Source organism: Gossypium arboreum, chromosome 5 (genome assembly GCF_025698485.1).
Source record: "Gossypium arboreum isolate Shixiya-1 chromosome 5, ASM2569848v2, whole genome shotgun sequence".
Classification (NCBI taxonomy): Eukaryota; Viridiplantae; Streptophyta; class Magnoliopsida; order Malvales; family Malvaceae; genus Gossypium; species Gossypium arboreum.
The window spans coordinates 88,699,952-88,721,736 of NC_069074.1; the positions used below are offsets into that span (position 1 = coordinate 88,699,952).

A 21,785-nucleotide genomic window follows, 5' to 3' on the forward strand; every position below is an offset into this window, starting at 1 on the left:
CTGTACAAAATCATTTCTCTAAAGGTTGAATACCACAAGGGCAATGAACAAAGTAGAACCAACCTTAAATCTTCTTTATTGTACTAAGCCTCCATGGCCTCTAGATTTGAGAGAATTTCTTTAAATACTATTAAGTGTTCGTGCACAAATGCTCATTCCTCCAAACGATGAGCATAAAGACGTTGCTTCATATACAGCCTGATGGTTAAGGTTTTCAACATGAATAACTGCTCCAGTCTCTTCCATAATGCGACAACGATCTTCTCCTTCATAATGTTCTGTAGAATTTCATTCGACAGATGCAGATGTAACTACGTTATAGTCTTTCGATCTTTGCGCCTCTTATCTTCCTCCGTTAATGTCGAAGGCAGATTATCTATCCTTAGCAGAGCATCCTCCAAATCCATCTGCGCAAGAACTGCCTACATCTTTATCTACCACAGCTAGAATTTGGTGTTGCTATCCAACAGCGAAATATCATACTTCATTATCGCCATTACCATGATCGAAATAAGCAATCTGAAAAGCTCTGATAGCAATTTGTAAAATTTGAACTTCGATAATGGCAAAGAATCACAAAGAGAATAAAGAGGAATAGAACACATAGATTTTACATAGAAACCTTTTTGGAAAAAAATACATGAAGAGGAGAAAAAAATTCACTAATGTCGAATTTGAATGATGATCCAAGAGAAGTTTCAACCACATCTATTTATAAGTTGAAAAAACCTAATTCTAATTAATGTAAAATATATTATGCTAATAAATGTTAAATATATTATACTACTAAATATTTTAAAAAGAAAATATATTTGTTTAACTTTACTTGCAAGCAATCTTTTAGATTTTGTTTAACTTGACTTACAAACAATATCTTAGAATTTGGTTCATACAACTCTAATTGCGTTGGTTGTTCGGGCTTTGCCTTGTTATTGTAATTCACTAAAAAAATTATAGAAACAAAAAATTACATTGAAGCAATAAAAAGATGACACTCTATAATTTGATCTAATTTAGATGTTGTAAACTTAATCACATTTATTGTTGGAATACAATTATCCTTTTTGTCTAAATTTTATAATTATGTAAATTTAATCATATTTTTAAGAAATGATTTAATATATTTTAATTTATACCGATTTTAAATTTCAAAATTATGTTTATGCTTAGCTAAAAGCAAAATATCTCATTTAAATTTAGTCAAATTTAGTGACGAAATTCTCACGGTATATATAATTACGAAATTCGTTGAAAACAAAAGAAAAAAACTCTAACTACTCACATTAAATTTTTATACAAAACTTAATATAATTATTTATTACAAAAAAATAGTGACCCAAATCTAGGCGACACACGATGAACACCATTGACATCAAACCATCACTTGAATTATTTTAAATAATATAAATAAAAAACTCATTTTAAAAATCTATTCCTTTCTTTTCTCATATTCTTTATCAATAATTAATATTTTTAATTTCATTCATCAGTAATTGTTTTAAAATTTCTCAACTACTCGCATTACTATTTTATACAAAATATATATAATTATTTACTGAAAAACTATTTTTAGGAACTTAAGTTTTTAACATAATAAAAATGAAAATCTCATTTTAAAACAACTACTCCCCTACTTTTTCTCATATCCTTTTATCAATAATTATTATTTTTAAAAATTATTAATTAATTTTTAAATATTTTACCTATTTTAATCACAACTCGATATTCTATTACTATAGTTCAATGTTTAAGTAAAAAACGTAAGTTAAAATGATAATGTCTCAAGTTAAAATTTTATTCTATATAAATATGTAACTTCTCTTTCATATTTATATTTATTATATTTAATTGTCAAGTTATTCAATTTATAATTTTAAGTTAATTATTTACTTTAATATTTATAATAAATAATTATTTGAACTATTAGTACAAGAACGGCAACAATGGGTGCTAGCTGAGTTCACGTCTTAAAATTTTACTTATAAAATGATAAAATTATAATTAAATCTTTTAAAATTTTAAAATTATATTTTAATTCTCATAAAATTATACAATTTAATTTTAGTACTTTTAATTTTTAAATTTTATTTTATAATATTCAATCTCATTATTACAATAATTAATCCAATAATTCCTTATTAACACATCACTCAAAAAGAATCAAATAAATTAAACAAAATAACAATGTCATTGTATTCACAAAAAAAAAAATTATTTGGCATTAGGAGTTAGGTATGATGTTGGATGTCTTGTTCCTTAATTGTTTTGTAATTTTTGACTTGGAAAGAGCTTGATTTTTTCCAACATCTTTCTATTATCATGTACCTACATTGACTGGAATATATATATATAATCAGTGTAATACCTCAATTTTGCCCGGCCCATTGGAAGCCAAGGCATAATCCAATATATCCAAAATAATAATAAAAGTCTTTACAGTCCTTTTACAAATGTTAAAAACCAGCAGGCCCACTGTTACATCCTACCCAAATACACAGACCCAATGCCCGACAGGCCCAGACCTAAACTAGACCCAATTGACCCAAGCTTTCAGAGGCCCAAAACCTAACATCATCAGCTAGGGTTTCTAACCCTAGCTCTTTCTCGACAGCGCCGCAACAGCTTCTAGAAGCTTCGGGGAGCGTCAGTTCAACTTCCCAGATCGAGGCCATCAATGCACACTGACGCGTCATCAATGCGTTCGTCCCTCTCGCGACTGTCCAGCACCGCGATCTCAGGCCTCCCCTCTGGCCTTGGTACCACCGTTAACGCCGAGATCGTCGGGGTACCTGCAAAATGGAAAAGGAAACTCAGCAGATAATGGTCAAAGATACAGTAGACAAGAAATAGAAAGAAATCGGAGATTTCTTTCTTTATGTAACAAATTAGTGGCTATAAAAACCCCTTTGTAACCCTTGTAAAAGACACACAGGGACAGAAATAAAAAACAAATACAAACAGTTTCAAAGGTGATAACAGAGTGACTTATTCTCTATTTTTTTAGCGCATATATATGAACTGTTTAGCAAAATACTAAGGGTATTTGAAAAGGAGAAGAACTACCTGTTTTGGATCTAAAGAGACGAGGGTTTTAAAACCCTCCGATCTCTGTACACGGTGGCCCTTAGGGCGGCGCGTGGGATCGTGGACCGGCGCGTGGGCGTACGAAGGCCAGATCCCGGAGCTCCCTTCCTCTCTCTCTTTCAGAGAGAATTTTTTTAGTTTTTTTTTTTTTTAAAATCGGGGTTCAAATGAACCTTAAGCTGAGAAGGTAGCTTATATAGCTTGAACGAAATGGTGTCTTTTTGCGACCCCAGGATCCGCGCGTTGACTCGATTACTCGGGGAGGATCCGCGCATTTTTTAAAATTGGGTTAATTTCCCAATCGGTCCTTCTACCCCTTTTGTGTTTACAATTAAACTTTATTTTATTTATGATTTGGCCCTATTATTTTATTTTAGTTTTAATTTGGTCCTGACAGTTGTTAAATTATATTCTGAGAAACGTGGCCATTTTGGGAATAGGGCAATTTGCCCAGTGAGTCCCTCTAATTTTATGCACGTTTTAAATAGGGCCTTAATCCAGTTTTGTTTCTTTGAAATTCGCCCATTAATTTTGCTAAACTCCAAATTTAGTCCTATATTTATTTTATTATTCTATATATATTTTATTATTTGTTTTATTTTAATTTTATTTCCATAAAATTATTTTATAAGTGTTATTTTTATATGTATTATAATTGTTTATTATATATTAATTCTCTCATAATTATTATTTATATATATATATTATTATATTTTTACATATATTATATATTTATTTATACATATTATTTTTACATATAAATTTTCATTATTATATGCTATATTTATTATATTATTTCCCATATATTTTATTATATAATATTTATTATGTTTTACTTGTATATTGCTTATTATTTTATATATATATATATATGTTATGTATATTACATATTACCAATTATATCATTTATGTTTATATTATATATATTATTTAAAATTTGTAAATTATTATTATTAAATCATATTTTTAACTCATATTATATACACATTTCATTATTAATTATTTACTTATTTATTATATATATCATTTCATTTTAAATTTATATTATGAATTCTCTTACATACTTTCAAGCCAATATATTACCATATAATTATTATTCTTTTATAAATATTCTTGTTATTATATATTATATATTATATATTAAATACTATTTTAAAATGGTTATGAAATATCTTATTTTTAATTATATGCATATTTTGTTAGCAATCAATCATTTTATTTTTATTAGTTCTTTTGTAGATTTTATATTGTATGTAACATGTATGTGTTAAATGTTATTTTATTATTATTATATGTTATATTTTGTAGACATGTACATTGATATTATACTTTTATTTGCATGTCATATATTATTTAATTATTGCTTTCTTATATATCATGCATTATTTAATTATTACCTTGTATATTTGTATATTTTGTTTATTCATTCTCAATATATGCTATATATATATATCTTTGTATGCATATTGTCAATATTTGCCATGTATATATAATTTTATGCATCTAATGCGATCTTCATATTATTGCTATCATTTTGTTAAAATGTATGTATTATTTAGTTACTTCAATAACATGTTACTATGTATGATTTATAGTACAATACAATTCCCCATGCATCTTTTTAAAAAAAATAAGGCCCCGAAGTTTTCAAAAAAAAATACAAAGGCAATGCTTGGTGTTTGGAAATTTTGAGAAAGTAGTGCCCTAACTTATTGGGTTGCAACTTTTCTCGTTAAGTTCGAATAATCAAGTACCCTTCTTAAGTTTTTAAATGTTTGCAAAACGTGAGCTACTGTCTTGGAATTGCAAAATAATATGCCCTAACTTATTGGATGTAGTGTTTTGTTTTTTCGAGATAGGGATTTCTAAAAAGCCAATTTAGTGTCAATACTTTGATACGAATGAACTTTAATTTACAAAAAAATCAAACTATACTAATTTAAAGAGGATTACATCTTAAAACTTTTTGAATTGCCGACATTAAAGACACTTGATAATCAATTAGGTACCAATTTTGGGCGTTACGAGGGTGCTAATCCTTCCTCGTACGTAACCGACTCCCGAACCCGTTCTTTTATTTCGTGGACCAAAACTAATGATTTTAAAATAAAATGTTTTAAAGGTGATCCAATCACACCTAAAAAGATTAGTGGCGACTCCCGTTTTCATTTTTTAAAATCGATTCCCATTTTCAAAAACTCAATTTAAAAATGGTTTCGACAATCAGTTTCTTTTAAGTTGATGACAACTTAAATTTAGGTCAATTTAAATTTAAGTTATTAACATTTATAATCAAATCGAGTTAGGTCAAGTTTAAATTTTATAATAAAAATAAAAAACTCATTTTAAGAACAACTACTCCCTACTTTTTCACATTCTTTATCAATAAAAATATTTTTATTCATTTATCAATAATTGTATTCATAAAAGAAATCCTCAACTACTCACATTACTATTTTATAAAAAATATATAATTATTTATTGCAAAAAAGTATTTTTAGGAACTTAAAATTTTAAAATAATAAAATGAAAATCTCATTTTAAAACAACTACTCCCAGACTTTTCTCATATTCTTTTATCAATATTTTTATCAATTATTATTATTTCTAAAATTTATTAATTAATATTTTAATATTTTATATTCATAGTAACCAATGGTGGCAATGAGATAAGACGAGTAAAATTTTCTTTTTACTTATTTTAATCACAACTCTATACTCTACAGCCATATTGTGACCCCAACCCGAAAAAAAGTTTATACTTTTAATAGTTTATACTTTTTTGTAAATTTTAAAAGATGAAATGGAAATTTTATCATTTTAGAAGGACAAAATTATAACTTTATCATTTATTAATTTAAAATTATATAAAATTCAAAGGATTAAAAATTTAATTTCATATTTTGAGAAGATGAGCACCTGCCAGCCCCCTCCCACCTAAAAATATGTTAAGTTGTCATATTTTTACATTTAACTTCACCATCATTTACAATTTTACATATTCACTTCAAAATGGTTATTTTAACCATTTTTTTGACAATTCCTTTTTAGATACAATGATTAATTTAGTCCTCTAACTTTGAGAAAATATTTATTTTTGCCCTTTAATTCTTTCGATCTTTTTTAACCCTTCAAATAATAGTGTTTGTCATTTTCCTGAAAATGAATTGGAAAAAGTTAATCAATCGTTAAATTTATGATGTCACGTCAAATATGATTAATAGTAGAAACTGCTGCATCGCACACATAAAAAAAATTATTAATCTTACGTGGAAAGCTACTTTTGAAAAAGAAGTGCATGACATAACTAAACCCTAATATGATAACCTAATAAAATTAAACCCAAAAAATTTTCCCCTACTAGTTAAGGGTTAATAGAAAATCATAAAAAAATAAAAAATCTGTTTCAACTTGAATTTAAATCTTCCTTCCATATCACATATCCCTTTCATTATTGAATCCCGCCAGTTGATAAGTTTTTGAAGCCATCGATTCGGTTTCTCCTAAATTTGAAAAAGAAGTGCATGATATTTATGGTTGTTGATTATTATTTTTCGTAGATGGGTGATGATGATTACTGGTTCAATGTGTATGCGGGGGTGGAAACTTTGTGAGGGATCCAAAGCTTAGGTATGACGGAGGAGAAAGGTCGGGATAAGAGAGGATCCAGGTGTTTCGAGTTATGTAACATAGAGAAAGAGGGGCTATTTTATAGTAATGTTCAAGTTATATATTCTCGTATCCCTCCGAGTATGGCTTTAGATCAAAATCTTAGGGTCATTTGGGATGACCAAAGTACAATCACATTTATTAATTGTTGGCATAAGTATAAAGAGATGGATATATATGTGGAGCAGAGGATAGACAATGCTATAGTAGCTGATGAAGTGCCATAGCTATTGGGTGGACCCAATGTTGATCAATCTAATAATGCGGGTTCTGGTTCAGTTGAATGTGAGAATGTTAGTTTAGGTGGTGAGGAATTAGGGGATGTTCTTTTTGAGGGCCTTGGTGAGGGTGGTGCGCAAGGCTTGGAGGGTGGTGGGCACTGGGCAGGGATTTGATGAGGGTTCAGTAAGCCTTAGTGAGGGTGTTGGGAAAGGCCTTAATGATGGTTCTAGGGAGGGCCTTGGTGAAGGTTCAGTTGGCGTGGGTAAGGGTGCTGGGGTGGTTGGTGCGTGTGGTGAGGGGCTTGCTGATGGTGATGTTGAGAGTCGTGATAAGGGTGAAAATCAAAATTATGATGATGAATCATTAGATGACAAGGAGGATGTTTATCTTCTAAATATTAGATACTTTTCCGACTGTGAGAATTTTGAGGAGCTACAAGATGCTAGGGAAATGCTAAAAAATGTACGGATAGAGTTCCAACTGTGAATAGAAAATCCCGAAATTTAATTTAAATTCGTTTGCTTAGAAAATATTAATTTTGAGCAAACCATTTTCTGGCTAATGCTATTTGTTAAACGCTATTTATTTATTTATAAAAAAACACTTAACGATTTACTTAATTTATAGCAGAAAATTTTTAGAGTTTTAATTTTGTAAATTAAAATCTATTTGTTAACTTGTGTGATTTTTTAATTTCCTGTTTGAAAATATTAATTACCGATTATTTAAACCAAAAAAGGCCCTAAAAAAACAAATTGTAATGTCAAAAAGTCCAAAATAGAAAGTTACAAAAATCACCATGTTTTAATTAACTGATAAAATAATCTGAGCTCCCACACGCCATCCGATCCTAAGCCAGAAGACCACCTGAAACGTTTTAAACAAACAAGTGAGGTAGGAGTCCAGTGTGTAACTATACCCACAACCAGAATTTTTATTTGACAAGCACATATGTAAATGTCATCACAAAATTTTACTTATAATGTACAAATATCATATCAGAATGTTGTATTACTAGAAACATATATCAGATCATAAAGTCATATTTCTAGACATATTTCGGATCAGAGTATTATATTTTCATAAACATATATTAGACCAGAATGTCATGTTCTCAGAAGCATATATATCGTAAAAGAATGTCATATCAGACCAGAACAAATGCAGACACAGATTATACCCCCATCTGCTACACCTCAACTCCGTCCAACCAATCACACTAGTTACGATTACAAAGGTCCATCCATCCAATCACACCGGATCATGGTGGTATGTCACTCATATAAGTGCAGTTGAGCTGCCAAACAAAAATATTGCGGTAATCCGCCATAATCAAATATATGTGGTCAAGTCACTACAATTGCAATCAAGTTGCCATAACTGATATTGCGGTTATCGCCAAAAGATACGGTAATACTGCCAGAATCACACTTCCTCCAACACATATCATTTCTCACCCCAATGCTTATGCAAATACATACAGACATCATATGCACATATGTCATACATGCTTTTCACATCAAAACATACTAACAAAACTATCATATCATATACAAATTTCACATTTTAAACATACTTCCAATTGTAATGCATACCTTACCCCTATCACGTACATTCACAAAATATCAAGTTTCATATTTTAGAATCATATTTAAGTCAAACAGACCCCACAGAAGGTCTAATTATAAATTTCAGAGTCAAACGAACCTAAGTGAAATTTTCAAAAAATGATCCCACACGCTCATGTGGCCCACAGGGTCTAAATGGCCTAGCCCGTGTGATCCACACGGCCTGGGACACAGTCTAACACACGCAAATTGGATTAAAAATATTTAGGTGCTAAGTTTAAAAAAATATTAAACTTAGATACCAAATAATATATTAAACCTATATTTATTTACGAAAAGCCCAAAACCTTTTGGAGTGATAATTAACTTTTTCAGAAGTCATCAAATAAGAATCTATTTTCTTAAACTTACACAAATTAATACTTTTTTTTCTCAATCAATTGAATACAATATAAGGCATTGGGATCACCCAACCCAACCAGTTCGACAAGAAAAACAACAAAAACAACAAAAATGAAACAATGTCAAAACATAAAAGAGCGTAGAGAAAATCCCCCAACAATGATCCCAAAAAACTCTACACAAAGAAAAACAATGGGAAACCTGCTAAAAACGAAACAACCGCCGCGCCAAGTAAACCTTGACAAGTGATTTCAGATCGAACCTCAGCTACAACCAAAAACAACCTCCCAATATCACGAACAGTTCCCAAAACAACCTTGATCAAATCCGACAACAAACAGCCAATCTGAAACATTTATTGAATTGCATTTCATAGTTATAAAAACCTACTCCTTCCAAATCAACACCAAAACCATCACTACAACCTCATAACTAGCCAAAATGACTTTCCTTCCATGACCTCCCCTGCACAAAAGCCAGAAAATACAACCAAAAAGCAACCAGTAAATAAGACCACCCCCCAATCGACCCACAACCAAAACCCCATTACATGATATAGATACAATCAAAACAACCCCAGCAACATTTAAAACAAACCCAATCCAACCCAAACAAAACCCGAATCCTCCACCATCCACACCATAATTCACTATTCAAACATCTCCAATTACACCAACTCATACCTCGTAAGCAAAAGCTATACACAATGAACATAAAACAACCATGAGCAGTAAAACAAACCAAAATAATAGACAAAAATCCTGCTCCTATTCAGACAACACCACCCCGAAAAATTCCAGCAACCAAAACAGCATCATAACAACCACCTAACTACTAAGACTCCCACTCACATCACAAAAAACCCAATTTTCTTGTAGCCATACATATACATCCATTACCGATTGTAGCCACCCAAAAAATCCTGAATAAACCAATCATTAAATAAACAATGACCACACCCAAAAATTTCCAATACATAATGGACAATTCAATCCCAGTACCCATCACAGAAAATCTGTGCCATTCCATAAGCTAATAAAGTGTCCTTTGCCTCTTCCAATAATTTCCCTCACACCATCACCATTTCTAAAAAGATAGCCTTCTTTAAGCACCAAATTACTCCAAAAAACCCAAATATCTCCAGAACCATCTTCCCTTATCAACACCAAAAATTGCACAAGAACTTCAATCACTCGCTTATTAACCACTGAGACCTGATCTCCTCTCTCATTCTAAAATCGAAACAAAGTTACTGAATCTCTGCTCTCATTATTTCTTCAATTACATCTTCTTCATCTCCATGAACACTAAATCCCAATTTCTTTCTGAGTGCCCAAGTGTTATTAGCTTCTCTAAGAATCACCCTCATTATGTTACTTATATCCGAATTCGATAAGGATAGATTAATAATCTTCTCATCTTTCTTACGATGCTCCCTTCCTTTTTCCTTCAGCTTGGCTCTGTCCCTTTTCTTCCTCTCTTTAGACGTTAAAAGACTACTTTGGATTTCATTCATAGACCGAATCTTCTTATTCAATCCTTTCTTTTTTTTCCTGTGAATAATCATTTGGTTCAATTCTTCTTCTAAATCCAAATTTGATTCCAGCATTTCATCTCTATTTTTTTCATTCTCTTGACTTCCATTGTTACCGTCCTCTAGACCAATTACAACTTTTGGAATACAAATTCCAACACTCCTACAATCCACACGTGATCCATTTTTAATGCCCCCAACATTTGAAACTTCAATAGCATCCTCTACAACAGCCAATCTCATGTCTTTTACGTCCTTCAAGGCCCTTTCCATAACAATATCCGATTCAACTGCCCCACCTACATTAATTTCTTTGGACACATGCACTGACTCAACCTCTTCATTTTCCACCTCCATCATTTTCTGACATTCATTACTCTTCTTCCTATTTTCAAGGTTAACTTCCATTAATGCTCCTGACTTGACGCTTTCAATTCCCCCCAATGGGATTTCTGACCTTGAGCTCGCCACCTATTGGAACCCACCATTCTTTGAAAAGTCAAATGGGGTGGGCACCGAAAGTAGAAAGTAATATTGGTTGGCAAGTTGGGTTAAAAGTTGGCATGGGATAATTGCAATTTTGGTCCCTAATTGTATAGGGACATTGCAAGTTGATCCTTGAACCTCAACTATAAATAGGCCTAACCATTTCTTACTTTCTTCATCCCATAATTGCCATTCTCTACTTAAGGCATTATTCTCTCTCTCTATTTGTAAATTTCACTTGTAATTTTTGGAGTGAAATATATTTGGTAGTGCCCGAGGACGTAGGCAAAATTTGCTGAACCTCGTTAAAATTCTGGTGTTCTTTATTATTTGTTTTGCATATTTTGTGAATGTGATTGTAGTGATTTATTGTGCTATTAAATTACGATAGAGGATATTCGGCTAGGAAAGACTTGGTATTTAAGTGATCTTCGTGATCTACCTCTCTTTCTGGAATTGAACTTGGTGTGATTTTTCAGTACAATAATTTTACTCTTTCACACGCTTCCGCGCAACAATTGGTACCAGAGCCAGATTCGTACTTGGGGAATACGACCGTTTACGGTACTATTCACGTATATAGCACTATTCACGTATACAGTACTATTTACGTATACGGCACTATTCTGAATACGATCATTGCTCACGTATCTGATGGTTGGGATTGAGAAAAAATGGCAGCGACATCGTCATCGCAAGGACTCTCGTGACAAATGCAAAATTTGAAGTAGAGAAATTTGACGGTACCAATAATTTTGGTATGTGGCAATGTGAGATCTGGATGTCTTATGTCGCCAAGAGCTAGATATAGCCCTTGAAGAAAAACCGACAAGATGGATGACAAGGAGGCCAAGATCAATAGACAGTGTGTGGTACAATCCGCCTATGTTTGGCCAAAGAGCGTAACTACTGTCATGAGGGAGACATCGTGAAGAAGTTATGGGATACACTGGAAGAAAAGTTTCTAACGAAAAGTCTTGAAAATAGGCTTTATATGAAAAGAAACTTTATCGATTCACATATGCACCGGTATGTCGATGAATGACCATGTGAACTCATTCAATAAAATTTTAGCAGACTTGCTAAATTTGGATGAGAAATTTGAAGATGAAGACAAGGCATTATTGTTGTTGAATTCCCTTCCTGATGAATATGATCATCTTACCACCACATTGCTTCATGGGAAGGACACGATCACATTTGATGCAGTCTGTAGTGCGTTGTATAGATCTGAGACTCGAAAGAAAGATAAAAGAGATCACAGAGATACAACCGCAGAAGTCTTAACAGTAAGAGGTCGTTCACACAGCAGCAAATCTGGTAGAAGGGGAAAGTCCAAAGGGAGACCCACTAAAGATGAATGTGCCTTTTGCCGTGAAAAAGGGCATTGGAAAAAGAATTGTCCTAAGCTACAAAAGGGCAAGGCTATTTCTAATGCATGTGTAGCGGAGCATGATGAGGAGTCAGACTTTAGCTTGGTTGGCATGGCAATGGCATGTCAAGCGGATGAGTGGATTTTGGATTCGGGATGTACTTACCATATGTGTCCTAATAAGGACTGGTTTTCTAGTCTTAAAGAGCTAGAAGGTGGAATTGTTCTTATGGGCAATGATAGTGCTTGTAAGACAATGGGAGTGGATACAGTCAATTGAAGAATCACGACGGCTCAATCCAAGTCTTGACAGATGTTAGCTACGCATTACCTAGCTTTGAAGAAAATCTCATCTCATTAGGGGCCCTAGAATCTAAAGGGCTCACAATCACTTTGAGAGATGGATTACTAAAAGTAGTAGTGGGCAATTGACGGTGATGAAAGGCACAAGAAGAAATAACTTGTACTTTTAAATGGAAATGCAGTTATTGGATCAACATCAACAATTTCTACAAAAATGTAGATTCGAGGCTACAGATTATGGCATATGCGATTGGCACATCTTGGTGAAAAAGCTTTGCGGACATTGGCGAAGCAAGGCTTGTTGAAAGGTGCAAATTCTTGCAAAATGGAATTCTGTGAACATTGTGTTCTGGGCAAGAAGAAGAGGGTAAAATTTGGTCCAGCAATTCACAATACGAAAGGAATTCTGGACTACGTTCACAGTGATGTGTGGGGACCTACCAAAGTAGCTTCTTTGGGAGGTATGCACTATTTTGTTACTTTTGTTGATGATTATTCAAGAAAAGTATGGGTGTATCTAATGAAAAGAAAAAGTGAAGTTTTGGATGCATTTCTGAAATGGAAGAAGATGGTGGAGACTTAGACTGGTCGAAAGGTCAAACGACTTCGATTAGATAATGGTACTGAGTACAAAAACGATCCATTTCTACAAGTATGCCAAGATGAGGGCATTGTGCGACACTTCACTGTTCGGGATACACCACGCAGAATGGGGTGGCGAGCGCATGAATCGAACTATCTTGGAGAAAGTTCGATGTATGTTGTCCAATCTTGGATTGGACAAAGAATTTTAATGAGGCGATTACATATCGTGCCATCTAATTAACCGTTTGCCATCAGCTGCAATAAATGGAAAAACTCCTATGGAGATGTGGACTGGTAAATCTGCTACTGATTATGATTCTTTACATGTATTTGGTTCCACTGCATATTATCATGTAAAAGAATCTAAGTTAGACCCAAGAGCAAAGAAAGCATTATTCTTGGGTATAACTGATGGAGTAAAAGGATACCGTCTCTGGTGTCCTAATACAAGGAAAATTGTTTTCGATGAGATGTGACTTTTGATGAATCAACCATGTTGAAGTACAAGGATTCACAAAGGATGACAAAACCAGTAGTACTTTGCGGCGGTGGAGCTTGAAAAGGTTAACGATGATCCGGCTAATATTGGAGGGACAAATGATGAAGAGGTTCCTACCCAAGAACCTCTACAACAACAAGATTCAATTGCATATAGAAGGCCAAGAAGAGAGATTAAGTAAGCTTGCTCACTTTGATGATATAGTGGCCTATGCACTTCCAATTGCAGATGATGATGTTCCTTCTACTTACGAAGCGATAAGTAACCACGATGGTGTAAAGTGGAAGCAAGCAATGAATGAAGAAATGCGTCTCTTCATAAAAATAAGACACAGGAGTTGGTGACACTACCCAAAGGAAAGAAGGCAATTGGATGCAAATGGGTATATGCAAAGAAGGAAGGATTTCGATAAAATTGAAATTGATACAAGGCTAGATTGGTAGCAAAGGTTACGCTCGAGAAAGAAGGAATAGATTACAATGAAGTGTTTTCTCCGGTTGTGAAGCATTCGTCTATTCGGATTTTGCTAGCCTTGGTTGCGCAATATGATCTTGAACTAGTTCAACTTGATGTGAAGACCGCGTTTTTACGGTGATTTGGAAGAGGAAATCTATATGACTCGGCCGGATGGATTCAAGGTTCTTTGGAAAAGAAAATTGGGTTTGCAAACCGACAAAGTCGCTTTATGGATTGAAGCAATCTCAGAAGCGATGGTACAAGCGATTTGATCGAGTTCATGAAAGGGCAAAGGTACACAAGAAGTAAATTTGATCATTGCGTGTATTTTCGAAGCTACAAGAAGAAACTTTCATATACTTGCTCTTATATGTTGATGATATGCTAATAGCATCTAAGAGCAAAGTTGAGATTGAAAGATTGAAGACTCAACTCAATCTCGAGTTTGAGATGAAAGATCTAGGAGAAGCTAAAAGATTCTCGGCATGGAAATATGGAGAGATAGAGCTCATAATAGAGTTAGCTTGTCTCGAAGCGATTTGAAAAAGGTACTACTGAGTTTGGCATGAGCGAGCGGACAAAACCCGTAAGTACCCGTTGGCTTCTCATTTCAAGCTTTACGCACAACTATCTCCTTCGACGAATACGGAACGAGAATACATGTTGCAAGTTCCGTATTCTAATGCGATGGGTAGCTTGATGTATGCAATGGTGTGTACAAGACCCGACATTTCACAGGCGATTAGTATAGTGAGCGGTATATGCATAATCACGAAAAGGACATTGGCAAGTCGTGAAATGGATTCTACGGTATATTCGAAAGACCGTGGATGTTGGATTCTTGTTCAAGCGAGGATAATACACTTGGTAAAGGTGTTATTGGATGCGTTGATTCGACTATGCCGATGATTTAGACAAGTGAAGATCAACCACCGGTTATGTGTTTACACTTGCGGAGGACCAATAAGTTGGAAGTCTACACTACGATCTCTGATTGCATTGTCAACCACGAAGCCGAGTACATGGCATAATGAGAGGTCAGTAAGGAGGCTATTTGGTTACAAGGTATGGCTAAAACCTTGTGGTTGGTTCGAAGCATATTAACGTGTATTGTGATAGTCAAACGCTATTCATTTAGCAAAGAATCAAGTCTATCATGCACGCACAAAACATATCGACGTCGATTCCATTTTGTGCGGGAAATTATTGAAGAGGGAAAATTTGTCTTCGAAGATCAAGACTGCAGATAATCCCGAGATATGATGACCAAGGTGGTAAGACAACCAAGTTCAAACATTGTTTGAACTTGATTAATATCTGCAAGTTTAACAGTTGAAGAAGGCACTATCAAGTATTGTTGTCAAAAGCGAGAAGAATTGTGTGAAGATAAGATTATCCTAATCAAATCTTCAAGGTGGAGATTATTGGAACCCACCATTCTTTGAAAAGTCAAATGGGGTGGGCACCGAAAGTAGAAAGTAATATTGGTTGGCAAGTTGGGTTAAAAGTTGGCATGGGATAATTGCAATTTTGGTCCCTAATTGTATAGGGACATTGCAAGTTGATCCTTGAACCTCAACTATAAATAGGCCTAACCATTTCTTACTTTCTTCATCCCATAATTGCCATTCTCTACTTAAGGCATTATTCTCTCTCTCTATTTGTAAATTTCACTTGTAATTTTAGAGTGAAATATATTTGGTAGTGCCCGGGCGTAGGCAAAATTTCTTGAACCTCGTTAAAATTCGGTGTTCTTTATTATTTGTTTTGCATATTTTGTGAATGTGATTGTAGTGATTTATTGTGCTATTAAATTACGATAGAGGGATATTCTGGCTAGGAAAGACTTGGTATTTAAGTGATCTTCGTGATCTACCTCTCTTTCCTGGGAATTGAACTTGGTGTGATTTTTCAGTACAATAATTTTACTCTTTCACACGCTTCCGCGCAACACCACCGAACCAGCTTCTAAGATGCTAACTTCTTCTTTTTTCTTCTAACTAGCCTTACATGAAAAGCTATCTTATTTTAGCTCCGACAGTCCCCTTTCCCTAACTCTGATCGAAAAAATATCATCGCCAACTTCCAAGCTAACAACTTCATCAATCATGTTCGTTTGAGAAATAGAAATTAGCAGCTCAATTTTTTCGAAATTGTGTACTTTAGTTACAGTTTTGCCTATTGACACTAGCTTCCCCATAATCTAGCCACTCTTTTACAGGTTTCATAGTTTCAACAGTGCAAAAGCACTCCAGAAACTTCAATCCACGACACCCTCTCTTTTAACTTCAACTTCTCCGACCATGGCACAATGTTAATGAAAAAATCTTTCAAATATGACCACTCAGTTTGCTTTAACAGCTCCATTAGTTCTTCATCCGGAATATCAACCAAGAAATGTCTACCTTGAATCCTTCTTACTGATATTTCCCCAAGACCAATTTTCGCTAAACGATCATTTATACTTTATGAATCACATATCGAAATCGATTCGCACACCAAGCATTTCTGTAAATTCCATAACAATTCTTCTTCAACATGACCTTGAACTTTTCTGATCTCAGATTTCATATCTCCTCTTGCTTTATTATCACTCATTTCTTCACATTTTACTTCTCGATCAATTTCAGCAATCTGTTCCATGTTCTTTTGATCCAAAACAATCCTCCAAGACTTTCTTTTACTATTATAACTAGCCATTTTCACCCTGATTCTCTTCTCTAATAAAAAGAAACCATTTAACCTCTTTATCGCCCTTAGTGCATTCCTTTCATTAGAGAATCTCCCAAACCCAAACCTTTTACCATTTCTGCACCTTTTTGATGGAATAAACACATCAACAACATCACCATGGTATCCAAATAAAGCCCACAATCCTTTCCAATGCATAGAGTTCGAAATGTTGTAAACGAAAACTGTTTCCACTATTCTTCTCTCTCCCGACTGCTCCATGGCTAATGCTTTTCTAATTTGACTACGCAAATTAATACTAATGTTAATAATGCCAAGAAAAATAAATCATTTATGTTTTATTTTAATTCCATGGTTATTCAACATAATAGTATTATAATATTGATTCCATTCGTCAATATGTAGAATAGTTTACTTTAAAATATTTAATACAAATGTAAGTATAATTTCAAAAGTTTAAGCCCGGCTTTGAAATAGTTGAATATATTTTTTTGATGAAACCTATGGTTGTTTGTCCCAATAATACTTCTTCTTAGCTCCCGGTATAAAAAGAACTAATGGCTTTATTTAATAGCATAAGAAACTTACACACCGTGTGACACACACAGTCTAGCACACGGTTGTGTGGCGTTAACAGGCTAGTTTTCAATTTTCTGTTGTTCGTATTTTTCGAATTTTTCATTACACATCTGATCCGATTTTGATGTGAATGCAACCATGAAACGTCTGCTACCTAAAAACGTCATCTAAATGACCAATTGCAATTATGATTCGCACAACTTAATCAAAGAACTCCACTATCTGGTCATCATCCAAATAGATTTTTCTTCCAAATTTAAACTAAAAACATAATTCTCACTTTGCACACATGAGAGCTCAAACACAGGATCAAAAGGTAAGCTAAAGCCTTACCATTGAACCACTAGGCTCACCATTTTTATCAATTGAACGAAAATAATATATAAACTAGATGTTCAAGGATAAGGGTTAAGGGAAAAATAGCAAAAATACAAGGAAAATTATTTAAACCCAGAACCTTTCACACACAAACACAACATTTAACCATTGAACCAAATTAATTCACTTAACAAAATTTTCACAATCTTGACTAAATTAGGACATGACCACCAAATTTCTTCTAACCTAATTTTTGGGATGTGACAACTCTCCCCTTCTTAAAAGAATTTCGTTCTCGAAATTCCTGCTGTCACACGATATACTTAACCACCAAATTTAAAATTTTCTCACTCATACTGATCACCACGCTATCGCTGTGCAATTCTGATTCCAATGCAAACTTGACTATATTTCACTCCCAATCCAGACAATATTTCTAACAAACTCCTTACTTAATTACTCGGATTGTCTCTAGAAACTTCTTACGGAAGTAGCACTAACGATTTCGCAGTCTCAAAGTCACAGAAACTCCAATGACAATCAAACACTTAAGTACTACCAAACGCTTAATCAATCCAAGGTACATTTGACATGAATTGCAAATGTATCTGTATTGCAGCCAGATGCATCTCGATCCTCTTAACACCTAATTGCACAAACCAGTCTCTAATTCCCACTCTAAGCCAAAGCTTGCAATTGACTAAAAGAATGTCATGAACAATCCCTAACATGGTGCTCAACAGACTTACATCTAAAACATGCTCTTGTTTTCTGCTAACATTTGCCCAAACGACGCCTATCACAAAAACACAAATCAAAATGTAACACATGCTCACAAATGCCTCAACCCATTGAGGCCTAACTATTATGTCTCGTTTCCTGTATCAAAAATTCAAGTCAATAGGACCAAAAGTCCTCTTATTTTGTACTTAGTCCTTTCCTTTTTCCTTACTCTCTAAGTGATTAATCTCTTCCACTAACTTGGTCTCATTCGACAAAGTTGCTCAATCACAAACCCTAAACTCACATGTACAAATTGAGTCTCAATGGCCCTTTGTAAATCTCTTGGCAAATCTTGGGACACAACATGGTCCCCAATTTCCTGATTACCGCCCTAAAAAATGAGCATTCCATATTATATAACATAAATTATAATATATTTTATTTGATTACAAATTTTTTTATCACCTACATAATATTATTTGTATTGAATTGTTTCATTACAAAATATATTATCTTTTACAAAATTTATTACATGTACACAAATTTGAAATTGACTAGTAATCCTTTGGGATTGGCTATAAAATTGAGGTTTTAATTGGCAATTAATCAATTACAAAATTAATTTAATAAAGAATTAAAAATTTATCTCAATAGACTTCAAGTGGTAATGATTAGTGCTGTCGAAACCATTTTTTTAAAAAATGGGGATCGACTTTTAAAATAAAGTGTGGAGTCGCCACCAATCTTTTTGTTTAGGTGTGATTGGATCACCTAATAAAACATTTTATTAAATCAATTTTGGTCTACGTAAATTCATCAACTCATCAATTCATCTTTTATATACTATGCATTCACTAATTCATTACTATTTTAAAATTGTCTCACCACATTGACTTCTAATTTTCATTTTGTTTTGTATATGTTTTGTTGATTGTTCTATATTGTGCCGTATTTATTGTTGTTGTATATTATTTATTCATAGTTTTATTGGTCATATTAATTGTCCTCTATCCATGCTTTAAAATTTGGTCACATTTTACTTAGAATAGTTGTATTTAATTGTTGGATTTATTAATTGTGGTTTATTGCACTTTATGTGTGCATTTCATCTCATGTTTATTAATCCTTTTTTCATATCAATGTTTCTTTGTAATCCATTAAGTGTTCTATCGTATTTTAAAACAAATAAATGTGCTTTGAGCTAATTTCCGGTTTTCTTTATTCAAAGATTCTAAAATAAGGCAATATTCAATATTTGCAAATTCGGAAAATCGTGCCCTATCGTGCTGGGTGTGATTTTTCGTCAGACTAAATATTTGGATATCCTTTTATAATTTTTAGCGTACAAGCTTCTGAAAGTCAAAAATCAATCGTATTTTTGAAGGTATAAAGGATCGTATCCAATCGTGCTGGATATGATACTGCATACCTTTAAAACGAGAGAATTTTGACATCCAACTTGAACCACTTAAGCGTTTTAATAAGAATCATGTTTCAAAATTTCTTTAAAATCTAAGGATAGCACTTAATCAATCTGGTACCAGTTTCTGGGCGTATTGAGGGTGTTAACCCTTCCTTATACGTAACCGGCTCTCAAGCCCATTTATTTTTACGTGGACCAAAGTTGATTTAAATGGTATGAAATGTTTTAGTAGGTGACCAATTCACACCTAAACAAAAGGGTTGGTGGCAACTCCACATTTTGGTTTTAAAACGTAGATCCCCATTGTTTGTTTTCAAAAATAAAAATGGTTTCGACACTCTGCAATCAACATATTGAATTTATCGATATTGTTTTCAGAGAGAGCTTTAGCACATGTAATCAATAACTGCTTTAGATTCCCTGGTGGAATACTCTGCAAAGATAAATCCTCTAATGCAGTCAGACGTTTCTCTACATAAGCAACTTTAGTTGACTGCCTACGGTTAGAAACAAAGGTTGTCCGAGGTTGACGCATGAAAGATCCTTGGCAGTCCTTAGTCGATGCCCTATATCGCTGGCCATTTGTCTGTGATGTATTGGTTACTTCATTGGCCCCATCAGGTGCCATGACTGTTGTCCCTAGCTCTTGCGAAGTATATACTATTTCGTGACTAGAATTTGCATCTTCTATATAAGAAGTTCCATCAGAATGGATCAGAAGCTTTCACACCTGCAGTCCACTGAGGGACTCGATTGATGGAAATAGGTACTGGATTCAAGAGAAGAGTTACAAGCATTGATGTTCAAGGATAAGGGTTTAGGGAAAAATAGCAAAAATACAAGGAAAATTATTTAAACCCAGAACCTTTCACACACAAACACAACACTTAACCACTGAACCAAATTAGTTCACTTAACAAAATTTTCACAATCTTAACTAAAAATCAGGACGTGGCCACCAAATTTCTTCTAACCTAATTTTTGGGAAGTGACAACTCTCCTCTCCTTAAAAGAATTTCGTTCTTGAAATTCCCGCTGTCACACCGTATACTTAACCACCAAATTTAAAATTTTCTCATTCACACTAATCACCACGCTATCGCTGCGCAATTCTGATTCCAATGCAAACTTGACTATATTTCACTCCCAATCCAGACAATATTTCTAACAAACTCCTTACTCAATTACTCGGATTGTCTCTAGAAACTTCTTACAGAAATAGCACTAACGATTTCGTAATCTCAAAGTTACAGAAACTCCAATGACAATCAAACACTTAAGTACTACCAAAGGCTTAATCAATCTAAGGTACATTTGACATGAATTGCAAATGTATTTGTATTGCAGCCAGATGCATCTTGATCCTCTTGACACCTAACTGCACAAACCAGTCTTTGATTCCCACTCTGAGCCGAAGCTTGCGATCGACTAAAAGAATGTCATGAACAATCCCTAACATGGTACTCAACAGATTTACATCTAAAACATGCTCTCAGTTTCTGCTAACATTTGCCCTACAACGCTTCTCACAAAAACACAAATTGAAACCTAACACATGCTCACAAATGCCTCAACCCGCTGAGGCCTAACTATTATGTCTCGTTTCCTAGATCAAAAATTCAAGTCAGTAAGACCAAAACTCCTCTTATTTCATTCTTAGTCCTTTCCTTTTTCCTCACTCTATAAGTGATTAATCTCTTCCACTAACTCAGTCTCATTCGACAAAGTTACTCAATCACAAACCCTCAACCCACATATACAGATTGAGTCTCAAAGACCCTTTGTAAATCTCTTGGCAATTCTTCGGACACAACATCGTCCCCAATTTCCTGATTACCGCCCTAAAAAAAGAGCATCTCCACATTGTATAA

At 33.7% G+C, this 21,785-nt stretch overlaps 1 long non-coding RNA gene across 1 annotated transcript in view; it reads right to left on the reverse strand.

The window, feature by feature from the left end:
• LOC128292795 (uncharacterized) overlaps positions 1–21,785 on the reverse strand; it is a 56,216-nt gene that overhangs the window by 4,841 nt on the left and 29,590 nt on the right. The window lies entirely within an intron of this gene.